Raw genomic sequence first — 16,655 nt, 5'->3', positions numbered from 1 at the left:
ATAACAGTTCTCAGGTATCTAAAAGGGTGTCATAAGGAGGAGGGAGAAAACTTGTTCAGCTTGGCCTCTGAGAATACAGCAAGAAGCAAAAGGGCTTAAACTACAGCAAGGGAGGTTTAGGTGGGACATTAGGAAAAAGTTCCTAACTGTCAGGGTAGTCAAACACGGGAATAAATTGCCCAGGGAGGTGGTGGAATCCCCATCTCTGGAGCTATTTAAGACTAGGTTAGATAAATGTCTATCAGGGATGGTTTAGACAGTATTCAGTCCTGCCATGAGGGCAGGGGACTGGACTCAACCTCTCAAGATCCCTTCCAGTCCTAGTATTCTATGAGTCTCACTGCTCTATCCTTGCATTCTGACTTTAGTCAGGAGCCAAAAGAGTAGCAGTAGCTTGAACTCTTAGCCTTTAACTGCTCTATTCTTGGGTCAAATCATTGACTTCATTAAGGATTAATTATTATTGATTTATTAGAAGCTTCAAATTAGTTTACCTGAACTTGCTGCAGACCTTCTGTACCTCAGCTTTTTTGCAACTTTAACTTCTAAGGTCCAGTTCCTTGAAGGGTACATGGGAATTTACTCTGCACTCCACACAAGAGGAAAAGATGGCAGCTGAGTGCAATGTGCACAGCATAGAAGGATCAGACATCTTAGTACATAAGAAGCAGTGGACAGGAAGGACAGAGCACGTTTTAGGAGTCTCGGTTGCTTGCTACATAAACAATGTAGAACGGAGGGCATGCTGCTTTGAGTATCAAGTTTCTAGCACTGAATGCTAGTATAGCCCAGTACCACCAATCATAATTTATAGATAAAGACAGAATTATTACCCATTGCATAATTTAAATTGAACTTCAGACTAGTATTTACAAGAAGTGTTCATTAGGATAGTTCCATTAATAATACATAACTGCTATAGCATTAGAAGAGCTCAAAATGAGTAAACAGATAAAGGCATTTAGCCAAGGTCAACTAGGAAGCACGTGACAGAGCTGAGGATAAAATAAAAAAGAAAGCTTTTCAGTCCTAGCCTAACAGGCTTCAGCCAAATGCCATTTCTTAGCAATCTTTCTGCTGTGAGGCAATGTTAAGCAGAGTATTGTTTTTCAGCCACTGGTATAAAAGCCATTTTTTAGAAGTGGTGTAATTCCTTTCCCTTTAATTTTTAAAATTAATTGGAGTATGAACCATTTAAAATTGGTAGGTAGGTTTTGGATTAGGCATGGAAACCAGAGAATATAGGTTAAAAAAATAAGAGGAAAACTTGTAGATGGTAAGAATTACAAGATTGTGTAGGAAACTTGATAAAATTTAATTTGAAGTATTTGACGGTTAAGGTTATAAAATGCAGAAAAAATTAAGTAGCAGTACCAGAGTAAGCAATTCATCAGGACAGCTTTACAATTGTTTATATGGCACTTGAGACCTAGAATGTTTTAATTAAAGGAATGGTAGCTAATACTCATCATTTGGGAGAATACTGTGGGATCCCCAACTTCCACATCTGCACAGCTAGTAGAAACAGAAGACAGTTTAACCATTCACTTGAAAGACAAAAGTTTTTAAAAACAGCCCTTTCCCTATTTTAAACTAAGTTCCTGTCTATGTACACAAAACCAAAGAGTTTAGCAATTTCTATCCAAGCAAGTTATTTGAAATTTAATTCTTGTCCGCCCCCAAGCAATCAAAAGTTCAGGAGGCAAACCCTCAAAAGTCATGAGATTTTAGAAAATAGTAAGGTTTTGTTCAAGTGAAGACTGAGCTTCTCACATAATCACATCACTCCATGAGCTGGTGCTTTAAGAAAGATATAGCAAGAGTCAGAATAAAGTCATAAGATTGAAACAGTCACATGAGATGTTAACTTATAGGTTATTTCACAGGTAACAGTTATCTGCTAGAAGGAGTATGGGAAAGATAGAAGGGTCCCTTTATAAAATGAATAGGAATGTTAGGACATACGGGCTTCTGTACCCTGTAGCATGCTGCTACTCAAGAATGTGAACACAGATAGGCTGCCAAGATTTGTGTTCAGAAGCAGCATTAGTCCCTCCAACCAACAAGGAGGTATTATGTTCTTGATGCTCATTGTTAAAAATGTTTACCCAAGTACTTAAAAACACACATCTAAAGTAGGACTCAAAGCCTCCCCAATCTCCATCAGTAGATTAGACTCCTTTCTCAAAAGGCTTGTTATATTATCATCAAAACCATTAGCTCACTAAACATCAGCCAGCAAAGCTAACCATAGACATGTTAGCTCTGAAATGGCACCAACATACATCTACTCTCAGAGATAAGCCAGACCCAAAACCATCCCCACTTGCCAACTTAAAGCCTGAGTGCAACCTCTCTTAAACTAGACATCCATTTACCTTGGCCCCAGGGAAGTAGCCTCAATTCAGCACCTCCCTGCTTACAGAGGAAGACCAGAACCTCAGAGCAGGGAGGGGGAGGCTATTTAATTCTTCCCACAGCTGCTTTATTTCTGTGATATAATCACTCATATAAAGTAAAGGGATCGGTTCCCCAGCCTAACCCAGAATAGAGCATTCATCTCTATTCCAACAGCATTCCTAATGAGGCATTTATCATTATAAAATGGAAGCAGCTGGAAGGAGGCAATGGTCACCACCTGTTTGTTTATACTCAGGCCCATCCAGTCATTAGCTGGCCACAAACTAACTGGAAAAAGTAAAATCTGGAGTCAGACAATTTTTATATCCTACCTCTCCAAACTAATGCCTGAGAAAACTTGCTCCTTTTCCCATCAATTAAACCTGAATCATGATGCATCCTGGTAGAACAGAGCAGAAAAAACCTAGATCCAGCATCTGGACCCTGCTGTATCTAGCCAGTTTTTGCCCCCAATCCTTCAAAATCTATAGCCTGAATAAAGAACAAGTTTAGCTGTCTTCTTAAAAATGTAGATCCTAAAACAACAATGCTATCAGATCTAGTATCTGGATCCTTCCAAAATTTGGCTAAAGAGCCAGCAATTGTAAATGAAACTAAAGAACAACTACTGCTTCTAATGCTGCACCTAAAAATATCTGGCCCCAACACACTATGGTTTTAGAAAGTTGCAAAAATTAAAATGTGTCTTCTGTATCTATTTGCATTTGACTGTTTTGGGGTTTGGGGTAAAAAAGTCCCTAGATCCAGAAAAAACTAAGTACTGGGTCTGTGTTCTTGCTACTCTGCTGCACAGGAGTGTGTCAGTGTCTGAGTTACTGAGTTACTTAGGCTGTAAGGGAAGTTGAACTTTTTCTCCATTTTGACATTACAACTATGCAGATTGAACTTAAAAAGCTACAGGATCCAGCAATATCCTGGCTTTTACTCTGATCACAATCAGTGTGATCTTTTCAAAGCAGGCAGGTAGATAGGTAAGGTGAAATGGCTGAGAGTTGCTGCCCCTGCAAAGATCTTACTGGAATGGGGCTGAAGAAATAAGGGAGAATCTTTTAGAGGCAGCAGGAGGGCATGGTCCAAGGAGAGTCCCTCTTTAGGGTGTCAGAGATTTCCACTTCTGAAAAAGAGGGGAAAGGAAGAAGTCTGCCTCAATGAGAAGGGTGGCAATCCTCCCAGTGTTTAGAGCACCAGCCGAGATTCAGTCTTCTGCTCTGCCACATACTTCCTGCATGGCCTTAGGCAAGTCACTTAGCTTCTGTGCCTCAGCTCTCCTGCATCTGTAAAAATAGAAATAATCACACTTACCTCACAATACCCTGTAACATAGGGAATTCCCTTACATATTTTGAAGTCCTTAGAAATCTACTGGTGAGAAGTGCTATATAAAAAAGATAAGCACTATTATAAAACTTTATAAGTGGCAAGGTGCAGTGGAACTGTGGGTCTGAGGGATTTTTATAATTGGAGTAAGATAGAAACTCTCCCTGGTAGTGGAGAGCAAGGCTCCCTCATTGGCAGAGACTTAGAAATTAATCTCTTGTCATTGAGGTAAGAAGGAGAAACTTTCTCAATGGTTACACCAGAGACAAGTTGCCCTCAAAGGAAGGGACCTTTTCGAGTTTCTCACTAAGCTTTTGCCCTCAAGTTTTCCATTTTGTAATTGCTTGTGTTTGTCTTTAGTCAGCTTAGTTTGCCAGGCCATTCTGTGACTATGGAAACACTGTACTTGAAAATCATACTGGTTTATTTACAGTCACTGGGAAAACTGTATTTTGAAATTATAATGGCTTTGATGTACTGTTGATGTTAAAAGAGGGTTAACTAGGACAATATTGCAATAATACTTGTTTTCAGTTAAACATATTGAGAACAGGGCTTAAAATGTTTTTTGTATTTCTCATATGCTGGGCTGGCAGAATGCTGCTGCTACTTGGTTTACAGCAACAAAACACCTTTTGGTTATATCTTTATTCATTGTGCTGGATTTGTATTTTACTTAATATTCATCCCTTCCTCCTCCCCCCTACACAGTACCAAATTTGAAAATAAACCTCTATTCCAAAATGTCCCTTAATCCTTATTCAATGAGGTTTACAGGGATGTTGGAATAGCACGCTCATTATTCCAAAAGCTATTTTGAAATAACAGGCATTGTCAAGATGTGGAAAACGGTATTTTGTGATACCCAAAGTACCCAGAAATAGCGCCGCTGTCTAGATGCACCCTAACTATGTGGAGATGGCACATTATCAGCCTATTCACAGGTGGGAGAATGCCTAGTATAGATGGAATCTGTGGAGAAGTTAGCTAGCAAACTTGAAAACCTGTGGATGTGTGAACTAAGATTGTTAAAGGCCAAATTTAGGGGGTTTTTTTCATGGGGATTGGAAATTACACATCCTTTAAGTTCCACAAAGTCATTTTGTGGTAACACTGGTGTAACTGAGGGCAGAATGAGCCACCTAAAACCTTTCATCTTAAAATGTATGCTATCCTTTCAAAAGCATCGAACAAAGATAAATGCTTTGTGACACTGAGTTACACCAGGGCTGAAATTTTCTGTTTCTTTCATAGACTTTGTCCTAAAAAATGTTGACTTTCACGTACGCCAATGTAAATAACGCCTATGACTTCAGCATTTGTTGCTTTGAATTTACATGAGCATTGAATGAAAGAAAGTATTAAAACATATTCCAGCTATTTGTAAAAATATATTTTATTTATGTAGATTTTAATCTAACCAAGATTCCACACCAGAGTGCAAATAAAACTCCAAGGCTATGTCTACACTCACGGCTTCTTGCGCAAGAAATATGCAAATGAGGCAAAATGTGGAATATCGCTGAACCTCATTTACATACCTAATGAGCCACCGTTTTTGCAAAAGAGGCTCTTGCACAAGAAGGAGCTGTCTACACTGCCCCTACTTGTGCAAGAAATTCCTAAAAATAATCGGTGGCGGCATTGCGCAAAAGGGTTTTTCTTGAGCAAGAAGGGGTAGTGTAGACAGCTCCTTCTGGCGCAAGAGCCTTTTCTGCAAAAATGGCGGCTCATTAGGTATGCAAATGAGGCTCAGTGATATTCCACGCTTAGCCTCATTTGCATATTTCTCACGCAAGAAGACACAAGTGTAGAAATAGCCCCAGTGGTTTAAAAACACCACCAAGTGGGTGTGAAAAAAATATGAAATCTTACAAAGAAGCAGGATGACTTCTTACCACACACCAGTAAATCACCAGTCATGTGACAAATGTAAGTCAACCACTTTCCACTATATTCTCTCACCCTGTTTCCTGAGCCCTTCATCAATGCCTGCTTAAACAACTCTTCCAAAGTTATCTGCTGGCTTGGTGTGTACCAAGTTTTGAGTGCCCACAAGTGACAGCTGAGGGCCATTGTTAGTGGGAGTGGTGGGAGTGGCAAGTAGATAGCTTGCTTTCTGAAAACATACTTCTAAAATCAGCTTTGCCACATTCACAATAATTTCTGACAATCAACCAACTAAACAAATTGTCCCTTCCTCAATAGCTCAGCGTCCACACACCAGTTTGTTATTATCTGGAAACTGAGCAGGTAGCATCCCTTCCAATGCCTCCTTTACTTCACACTTGAAATAAAGCCTGTTTCCTGAGCTCTTCATCAATGCCTACTTAAGCAACTCTTTCAAAGTTGTCCACTTGCCTAGTGTGTACCAAATTTTGAGTGCCCACCAGTGATAGCTTAGGGCCATTTTTAGTAGTAGTGGCAAGTAGATAGGTCCAGCTCCTAGCTAACTCTCCCCACTGCCAGGCTACATGCTCCCCCGTTCTATCTTTAGCCCTATCAAACTCCTCCTTTTGCCCTCTGCACCATATTACACATCTTCTGCCTTCTCAAAATCCGTCTGGCTCCTCACTCTCTCTGATTCCTGCTTGAGCACTTCATGCTGCTCCGGGAGTACTGCTAGATCTCTACATTGACATTAAACCTGTGCTCAGATTCCAGGGGAGTTCTGTGCCCTAAAGAGGACTGAAAAGATAGCCTGTTTTTCTTAATTTCCTCTTAAGTATCTGGCACTGGCTACTACCGGAAGAGAGGATACTGGGCTAGATGGACCATTGACCTCACCCAATATGGATGCTCTTTTTCCTCAATTATTTAAACTAAACCAAAATAAAAGATAGCCTGGCTAATATGGAAAGAAAAGCATCCACAAATAGCCTTTTGCACCAGTTTAACTACATTGATTCAAAAATCACATGTGGACAAGGCCAAAGATTTTGTTTGTTTAAATGAGTAAAGGAAAGAACATTTAATTGTTGAAGATTAGACCTGTTAGTTACTTCATTTCAGATACCACTACGCCTACCTAATAATAAAACCTGATTTTCATGGGTGTTCAGCATCCTTGCAAATTATGTTTTAGGTGTCTCAAGTTAGACTTCAGGCATCAAAACTAATGACTCCTTTGAAAAATTTAGGCCTTGCTTTCTTTGACATTTGGGTTGTTCCATGTGCATCTAATTCAGTTAACCAGATTTCACTCAGAGAAGCTCAGTAAAATAGATTGACCATAAACTTACAATGTTCTACCAGTAGATGTCAGCTCATAACTGTTCTAACTCCTTTTCGCTCATTTGGAAAGTAATTAAAATAAATCAATCAGGATTCACTTTGTATCTTTTTGATCCAAGTATCAGTGAACATGGTATTGGTATTAGAAACATAACATTATAATTAGTTTTACAGTTTCTTCCAAAAAGAGGGGTACTTCAAATTGAACTGAGGTTTGATAGAAAAACAAACTACGTTCATCAGGTAGTACTACTTCTTATATAAGTGTAACCTTAAGAGCACTTTTGAAAAATTGGATGCTAGGCCCAGTCCTGCATACTCAGATGCCAGGGCTTGCTGCCTAGATTAGCGTTTCAAGGCAATGGAATTTTTCAAGACAGTATGCACTCTGCCCAGAGTGAGGTACTAACTTAAGGTAGCCTCCCTATAGCCACATGCATGTTGCTGTAGCGCCGAGTACTATAGCTTCTCCTCTTCCTATCCACAATACTCCTGGACTTCTGTATTAAAGACTGTGATGGGGCAATGTAGTGCCTATTGGCATATATTGGCTGTATGCAATTCCTGCACTGGAACAATTCTTCCGTTGGGGTTACTAGCCCCTTTGCAGATTCCGTTTACTGCCAGAGCACCATGCAGGTGCTTTTAGGGCTTATTTCTCTACTAGGGATGATGTGGAGCTGTTGTGCGAAGCTGCATACTCTCATGTGCACCAGTTTTTTTGTGTTGGTCCCTGTGACGGGGCGGGCCGCCTCCACCCCGCGGACGTGGACTCACCCCGCACTGAACCCGCGGTCGCCCTAACGCTCCTCGGGACGGCCCGAGGAGTAAGGGCAACGTGCGGCGCATGCTCAGCCATGGCCGCCCAACTGCGGAGCGGCGCGATAGGACCGCTGCTGACAAGGAGCTGGGGGAAGAGGCGGAGCTAACCTGCGCGGCGGCCGACGTCATCACGTCGGAACGCCGGCGCGGACATTTAAAACCTAGCGGGGCTAGGAGTAGGGAGAGGGAGTACGGAAGATGAGAGAGTGGAGGCGGTAGCAGGAACAGGCGAGGGAGGAGAGCGGACGGACCCACGTGTCTGGGACCGGGACAGGAGTCACGGGGGAACCGGAGATGGAGGGTCGGCGCGGAGAGAGGGGAATAGGAAGCAGCCCAGGGCAGGCCAAGGATGCCTGTGTGCTGGTGAGTTTCGGGCCAGCGCCCCACTGGCAGGACAGGATCCGGTGATCCTGTCCTTAGGGCCCTGGGCTGGGGTCCGGGAGAGAGGGTGGGCCCGGACCCCCCTGTTCCCCATTCGCGAGGAAACCGAGATTGACACAGCGAACTAAAGGGAAGCGGTGGAGAAACTGAAGAAAACTGAAAGAAACGGGGAGGCGAGCTAGCCACATCTGTTACACGTGGTGGAGAACATGGGCAGCGTTTTGAACCCCAGTTACCTGCGCGCGCACACACACACACACACACACACACACACACAAAAACTGGAAAAGGTGAAAAGGAAGAGGCGGGCGGAGAGCGGGTCAGAACGAGCTGACCCGCTGAGTGGACAGAAGGTGCAGACCCCCGGAACGATGGATGCGGCTGACGTATTCAAATGGTTGTCGGACAATCAGCACCAGCAGCAACAACAATAGACGGCCCTTATCCAACAACTGGCCGCCCAACAACGAGACCAGCAGGCCCAACTTCTGCGAGATGTGACAGAGCAATTCCAAGCACAACAGGACCGCTGGGTGAGACAATGGGGGAGCATGGGGAGAGGCCTGGCCCTGGCACCCGGGGGGGAAGGGGCGGAAGGCGGGGCCCTGGCCCAACTCCCCATGAGACTGACCAAAATGGGCCCCACAGATGACCCGGAGGCATTTTTGGTCACTTTTGAAAGGGTGGCCACTGCCGCCCGGTGGCCAGAGCAACATTGGGCCACGCTGCTAGCTCCGTACCTCACGGGCCCAGCTCAGCTGGCTTACCGGAGTCTAGACCCATGAGACGCCCTATGTTATTTTAAAGTAAAAGAGGCTATCCTAGACCAGTTAGGGGTCACGCCGGAGATGTATCACCAGCGGTTCCAGCAGGAAAAGTACCTCCCCGGGGCTCGGCCTCGGGCGGTGGCCCAGTGGCTGAGAGAGGCCGGCTGGCATTGGCTGGAGCCAGACCAGCAAACAGGGCCCCAAGTGGCGGAGAAGGTGGTGCTAGAGCAATGTATTCACATCCTTCCAGGGGAAGGGCAGCGGTGGGTACGGCGGCACCGCCCCACATCGCTAGGTGAGGCAGTAACTCTAATGGAAGATTATTTGACAGCCGAAGGGGGCAGGGAAGTGAGCGGGTCCCGAAAGGAACACCCCGTGGGGGTAGAGAGGGGAGCCCAACCCCTCCCGTGACAAGGGGAACCCTGGACCCTGGCTGCCCCTCCCAGCCCAGGGAAAGGCGGGATGAGGCGCTTAGCCCCTGTATGGAGTAGGCCCGCGAGGGAAGACCTCACGCCACGACCAGTGATCCGGGAGGAACGGAAGGATAGCCCACTCCCGTCGCGGACCCCCAGCGGAGCGTGTTACCAATGCGGCCAGGAGGGGCACTTCAAACGCGACTGTCCGTATATGGACTGCTCCTATAGCCAGGGAATGGTGGGACAAAGCGAGGCCGGGTCATCGGCAGCCGGGAGGATACTGAGGGAGGTAGAAGTAGAAGGCCGGGTAGTCACTGCCCTAGTGGATTCAGGGTGCGGCCAGACCTTGGTGCAGGCGGACCTAGTGACAGCAGGGGAACCTCGGGGACCACCCGTACTCGTTCAATGCGTTCATGGGCGGGTAGAACCGTACCCCACAGCGTGGGTACATCTTAGGGACGGAGACTCGGAGGGGTAGGCCTACGTATCTCTTGTCCCGGGGCTAGTATACCCCGTTCTCCTCGGCCGAGACTGGCAAGGGTTTGAACAAGCCCTCCGTGACTGGCAAGGGCGGAAGGCAGTCTTGGCCACTGACCCCGTGGGGACTACTCCGGGGGAAGCAAGGGGGACACGAGGAGAAGACCAGGTCTGGGAGGAGGAGGAATGGCCCCCTGACTTTGTGCGCGAACAAAGGGAGGATCCCCGCCTGCAACAGGCCTGGGAAAATGCGGGCGGGGAGGCAGACGTAGAGGGAGCCGCTAGGAGGGGCGCGCCCTACCTGCACTTTGAGATTCAAGACGACTGCCTCTATAGAATCAACGAGGGGCGGGAAGATGGTGAGGTGGTTACCCAGCTGGTAGTGCCGGGTAAATACCACCGGCGGTTGATGGAGTTGGCTCACAGTAACCCCTGGGCAGGGCACCTGGGGTACGAAAAAACCGTGCGCCGCTTATTACAAAGATTCTATTGGCCTGGTATTTATCATGCGGTAAAGATTTTCTGTGACTCCTGTCCCAAGTGTCAGAGGATGGGGCCAGGGCGGGTACCCAAAGCACCGCTAATCCCGATGCCAGTAGTGGACGTCCCGTTCCAAAGGACAGCAATGGACTTAGTCGGCCTGCTAGAATGGACAAAGAACCAATACCAGTATATCCTCATAGTAGTCGACTACGCGACCCGCTATCCGGAGGCCATACTGCTCCGGAATACCACCGCCCCCACCCTGGCGGAAGAATTGATTAAGATTTTTTCGCGAGTAGGCTTACCCAAAGAAATCCTCATGGACCAAGGAACAAACTTCACCTCAACATTCATGAAGGAACCATGCCGCCTACCGCAGGTAAGGACCCTGCGGACATCGGTCTATCATCCCCAAACCGATGGCCTCGTTGAAAGATTTAACTGGACGCTCAAAGGGATGCTCAAGAAGTTCGTGGAAGAGGAACCCAAAGAATGGGACCGAGCCCTGCCAGCGCTAATGTTCGCAGTAAGGGAAGTACCCCAAGCCTGTACGGGGTTCTCGCCATTTGAGCTCCTGTACGGTAGGCAACCCCGGGGGATTTTGGATGTAGTGAGGGAGGCCTGGGAGGAACAGGAGACCCGGGTACAGGGGACAGTACGATATATCCTTAAGCAAAGGGAAAGGTTACGGCAAGTGGGGGAATTCACCAAATGAAATTTACAAGAAGCACAGGAGCGACAAACCCGGCATTACAACCAGAATACCCAATTGCACATTTTTCAGCCAGGGGATAGGGTCCTCCTGTTGTTACCCGAACAGTCGTCCAAATTATTAGCCCAGTGGCAAGGTCCTTTCGAGGTGACTCAGAGGGTAGGGGAGGTAAATTACGAGATTAGGATGCCCGGTAAAAGGAAAGCCACCAACATTTACCATGTTAACCTACTTAAGGCCTGGCGGGCATGGGAGGCTCTGGTGGGGTGGACCGGAGAACCTAGGGATGGAGGGGTGACCACCGGACCCCATCTGGGCCCAAGCCTTACGGTAGAACAGGGTAAGGAACTCCAGGGTATCCTGGACAGTTTCCCTCAGGTCCTAACAGAAACACCAGGGCAGACTAGCGTAGTCAGCCACCCCATTGTGACCGAACCTGGCCGCCAGGTAAGGGACCAGGTCAGGCCGCTTCCCCAGAAGTTATGGGGGACGGTGCGTGAAGAGTTGGGCAAAATGCTGTGCTGGGGAGTGATAGAAGAATCTCACAGCGCATGGCGGAGTCCCATCGTGCTGGTCCCCAACAGTGATGGCACCATCCGGTTCTGTATCGACTTCCGGAAAGTCAACGCCATATCCGTGTTCGACGCCTACCCGTTGCCCCGAATAGATGAACTGTTGGAAAGACTGGGAGCGGCCCGATACTTATCTACGATTGATTTATCAAAAGGATACTGGCAGATCCCACTGATGGAAGATGCCTGCGAGAAGACAGCATTCTCCACACCCTTTGGCTTGTACCAGTTTAAACGGATGTCCTTCGGACTCCATGGGGCCGCTGCGATGTTCCAGAGGCTGATGGACCGAGTACTTCGGCCCCTCGAATCATATGCGGCGGCCTATATAGATGACATAATCATATTTAGTCCAACGTGGTCCGAGCATCTGCAGCGAATAGAGGCAGTATTATCCTCATTGCGGGACACCGGGCTGACCGCCAACCCGGCAAAATGTCACTTCGGCCAATGAGAAGTCTCGTACCTAGGATATACGGTAGGAGGGGGCCGAATACAACCACGGATAGGAAAAATCGAGGCCTTACGAGATTACCCAGCCCCGACTACAAAACGTCAGGTCTGGCAATTTTTAGGACTCGCCAGCTACTACCGGCGATTCGTGCCGGACTTCGCAAACCTGGCGGCCCCACTAACGGACCTAACCCGGAATGCAGCCCCAAGAAAGGTACGATGGGACCCAGAATGCGAAAGGGCTTTCAAGGCATTAAAGCAGCAACTGACACAGACCCCAGTACTAGCACAGCCCGATTTTACCAAACCCTTTGTTTTGCAGACAGATGCCTCCGAGCGGGGGCTCAGCGCCGTACTGTCTCAGGGGGAAGGAGGGGAGGAACACCCAATTGTATATGTGAGCCGTAAGCTGCTTCCGCTGGAACAAAAATACTCTACAATAGAGAAGGAGGCATTAGCAGTTAAGTGGGCCATTGACGTATTAAGATATTATCTCCTAGGCAGCGCGTTCAAGGTGGTGACCGACCACGCCCCCCTTTGATGGCTCCTGGCCATGAAGGACTCCAACCCTCGCATCCTGAGGTAGTATCTGGCTCTGCAACCTTATCGTTTTGAGGTCAGCCACCGGGTGGGAAAAGCCCACGGGAATGCGGACTTCTTTTCCAGAATGACCGGTGAAGTACAAGAGACTCAAGGCAGGGCGGGGCGAACCTTAAGGGGGGAGGCGTGTGACGGGGCGGACCGCCTCCACCCCGCGGACGCGGACCCACCCCACACTGAACCCGCAGTCGCCCTAACGCTCCTCGGGACAGCCCGAGGAGTAAGGGCAACGTGCGGCGCATGCTCAGCCGTGGCCGCCCAACTGCGGAGCGGCGCGATAGGCCCGCTGCCGACAGAGAGCTGGGGGATGGAGGAAGAGGTGGAGCTAACCTGCGCGGCGGCCGACGTCATCACGTCGGAACGCCGGCGCGGACATTTAAAACCTAGCAGGGGTAGGAGTAGGGAGAGATGGTACGGAGGACGAGAGAGTGGAGGTGGTAGTGGGAACAGGCGAGGGAGGAGAGCGGACGGACCCACACGTCTGGGACCGAGACAGGAGTCATGGGGGAACTGGAGACGGAGGGTCGGCGCGGAAAGAGGGGAATAGGAAGCAGCCCTGGGCAGGGAAAGGATGCCTGTGTGCTGGTGAGTTTCGGGCCAGCGCCCCACTGGCAGGACAGGATCCAGTGATCCTGTCCTTAGGGCCCTGGGCTGGGGTCCGGGAGAGAGGGTGGGCCCGGACCCCTCTGTTCCCCATTCGCGAGGAAACCGAGATTGACACAGCGAACAAAAGGGAAGCGGTGGAGAAACTGAGGAAAACTGAAAGAAACGGGGGGGCGGGCTAGCCACATCCGTTAGGGTATGGCTACACTACAACGTTAATTCGAATTAACTTTGATAGGCGCTACACTAGCGCTCCGCTAGTTCGAACTTAATTCGAACTAGCGGAGCGCTTAGTTTGAACTAGGCAAACCTCATTGTACAAGGACTAAGCCTAGTTCGAACTTACTAGTTCGAATTAAGGGGTGTGTAGCCCCTTAATTTGAACTAGTGGGAGGCTAGCCCTCCCCAGCTTTCCCTGGTGGCCACTCTGGCCAACACCAGGGAAACTCTTCTGCCCCCCTCCCGGCCCTGGATCCCTTAAAGGGGCACAGGCTGGCTACGGTGCCCGTGCCAGGTGCAAGCCTGCCAGCACCCAGCCAGCAGACCCTGCACCTGGCACGGCTCGAGCCAGCCACCCGATGCCCCCCAGCCCTTCCCCTCTTCCCTGGGGTTCGGGTCCCTTTAAGCACAGCCCTCGGCTAGCCTGAGACAGCAGCTCCACGCTCTAAGTCCTCATCTGATGCCCTGCCGGCACTGCTTCCGGCCATCCTTAACCTCTGTTCAGAGTCCACTTAATGTGGACATGCTAGTTCGAATTAGCAAAATGCTAATTCTTCAACAAGCATTCTGTAAACTGCGATACCCACACGAGGAAGTGAGGAGACAGATTGACAGAGCCAGACGTGTACCCAGAAGCCTCCTGCTATGGGACAAGCCCAAGAAAGAAACCAACAGAACACCACTGGCCATCACCTACAGTCCCCAGCTAAAACCTCTCCCACGCATCATTAGTGATCTACAACCCATCCTGGACAATGATCCCTCGCTTTCACAGGCCTTGGGAGGTAGGCTGGTCCTTGCCCACAGACAACCCGCCAACCTGAAGCATATTCTCACCAGCAACTACACACCGCACCATAATAACTCGAACTCAGGAACCAATCCTTGCAACAAATCTCGGTGCCAACTCTGCCCACATATATACACCAACAACACCATCACAGGACCTAACCAGATCAGCCATACTGTCACTGGTACGTTCTCCTGCACATCTACCAACGTAATATATGCCATCATGTGCCAACAATGCCCCACTGCTATATACATCGGCCAAACTGGACAGTCCCTATGTAAAAGAATCAATGGACACAAATCTGATATTAGGAATGGCAACATACAAAAACCTGTAGGGGAACACTTCAATCTTCCTGGACACACAATTGCAGATCTAAAAGTAGCCATCCTGCAGCAAAAAAACTTCAGGAGCAGACTTCAAAGAGAAATTGCTGAGCTACAGTTCATCTTCAAGTTTGACACAATCAACTCTGGATTAAACAAAGACTGTGAATGGCTTGCTAACTACAAAAGCAGCTTCTCCTCTCTTGGAATTCACACCTCCAGATCAGCTGCTAGAAGTGGGCCTCATCCTCCTTGATTGGATCCACCTCGTCATCTCCAGCCTGATCCTGGCCTGCATATTTATACCTGCCTCTGGAAATTTCCACTACATGCATCTAACGAAGTGGGTCTTTGCCCACGAAAGCTTATGCTCCTACACTTCAGTTAGTCTATAAGGTGCCACAGGACTCCTCACCGCTTTTGCAGATTCAGACTAACACAGCTACCCCCCTGATACTTAAAATATGCTTGATGCAAAATGTGGCATGTAACCTGTCATTGAAAAACTTGTAATCTGCTTTGTATATTCTCTTTGTATGTATGTATCATTCGTGTATGTGAAGTTAGAAATATGAAATATAAACCCATTTTATATAGCAGGATGTGCTAGTGAAGGCCATTAGCAGTACTCAAGGAACTTAATGTGCTGGTTCTCAAGACTATGACAGCCTTGTTTTTCCTTTAAGCCTGGACTAGGATTTGTTCTACAAAGACATATAACCATGCCACCTGATGGTGAAACCCATTTTGAATGCTATACTTTTTCCATGGGGTATGGGTTTGAAGCTGAATGCAAAGGATTCCCACCTTGCACAAAATCTATTCCTAGGTAGGGAACCAGACAAAAAAGGAGTTGGCAGTTGTGAGACACCAAGACACTCTCTGCTTACCACCAAGATGACTGTTGGAAACCTCTAAGACTGAAGGGAGGATTGAGCCCAAGCCTGGCTTGTGAGAAAAGATAATTAAAACTATGGTTTTGGTGAGGAATTACATGTAACTAGTTTCAACTAGTATTAAGCTTAGCTGGCATGTTTTGTTTTATTTTGGCTTAGTAACTTGCTTTGATTTGTCTGTTATCACTTGCAACCTCTTAAATCCTATTCCTATACTTAATAACATCACTTTTGTTTATTATTAACCCAAAGTAAATAATTGTTACCTTCAGGAAGGGGAGGCAACAGTTGTTTATTTCTCTCTTTCATTGATGAAAGGACCGAACTTATAAGCTTGCTCCATGTAAAACTTTTATGTATAGTAAGATGGCTTTCTCTGGAGTTCTGGTGCTACTGTGGCAGTGAACTTGCTGTGTCAGCTCTCTGTGACTGAGCCTTCCCAGAGCTGAGCTGCTCTCAGTGTCTGTTGCTCTGCTGTTGACTGTAAGGCCAGCTCTGTGCCTTTGCTGGGGGAGTGCTGCAGAGAGCAGACAGGTGGGCTCAGAGGTATGATCAGCCCATCAAGTGACAATCTCAAGGGAATCATTATGACTGAATCCATCACAGACTCCCAATGTTATCCTTACGCAAGGGGTATCCTGAAAAGGAGAGCCAGGAGGTATCCATTTACTTTGTGTTACCTGAGCAGCAGAAAAGAAGTGAATGAGGACAGAGAGAATGTTTCTCCCTCCCTCTATACCACCTTTCACCTTCCTCATTCACAAGCTCTTCAAGCATTAGTCTTCCTTTTTTTGTCCTTTCACTCAAGCTTCCTATGTTCGTATGAAAGCCTTCCAAGCTACCATTGAGAATAGACTTCATGCATCTCTCCAATTCATCACCTCACCATGTATTCAAACTGCAGATGGCTATTTTTCTCCTTTGCCTGTTTCTCTGCTCATTGTCAAATATTATTGTAACATTGCATTGCAAAGTATATCAGAACTGTAAACAGAATAATACTAAGTAATGATGAACTTTCAAATACAAATGGGAGCAGGTAGAAAGAGAGTTGAGGATTTGCAGCACCTCATTGTATCAGACCTATTTGAAATATCTCTGACTCTCTGATGATGGCATCCAAGAGCGTGTCTCACTAGCTGCAGCTCAATGGATTCAAAGAT

General features: G+C 47.4%; 1 protein-coding gene across 3 annotated transcripts in view; it reads right to left on the bottom strand.

Moving 5' to 3' along the window:
- Positions 1-4,447, bottom strand: part of BRDT (bromodomain testis associated) — a 63,654-nt gene extending 59,207 nt beyond the window's left edge. For 2 of the 3 annotated variants that reach the window (XM_075936524.2, XM_089780533.1), the window contains exon 1: positions 2,379-4,447. The gene's annotated coding sequence lies outside the window, so the exon portion shown is untranslated. The remainder of the gene's footprint in view (positions 1-2,378) is intronic. The other variant, XM_089780532.1, reaches the window with a different exon arrangement.
- Positions 4,448-16,655: the final 12,208 nt, after the last annotated feature.

Source organism: Pelodiscus sinensis, chromosome 9, assembly GCF_052426305.1.
Source record: "Pelodiscus sinensis isolate ZL-2025 chromosome 9, ASM5242630v1, whole genome shotgun sequence".
In the NCBI taxonomy this organism is placed as follows: domain Eukaryota; kingdom Metazoa; phylum Chordata; order Testudines; family Trionychidae; genus Pelodiscus; species Pelodiscus sinensis.
Note: the sequence above shows the minus strand (reverse complement) of the source record. Positions and strands in the feature narration are given on the sequence as shown.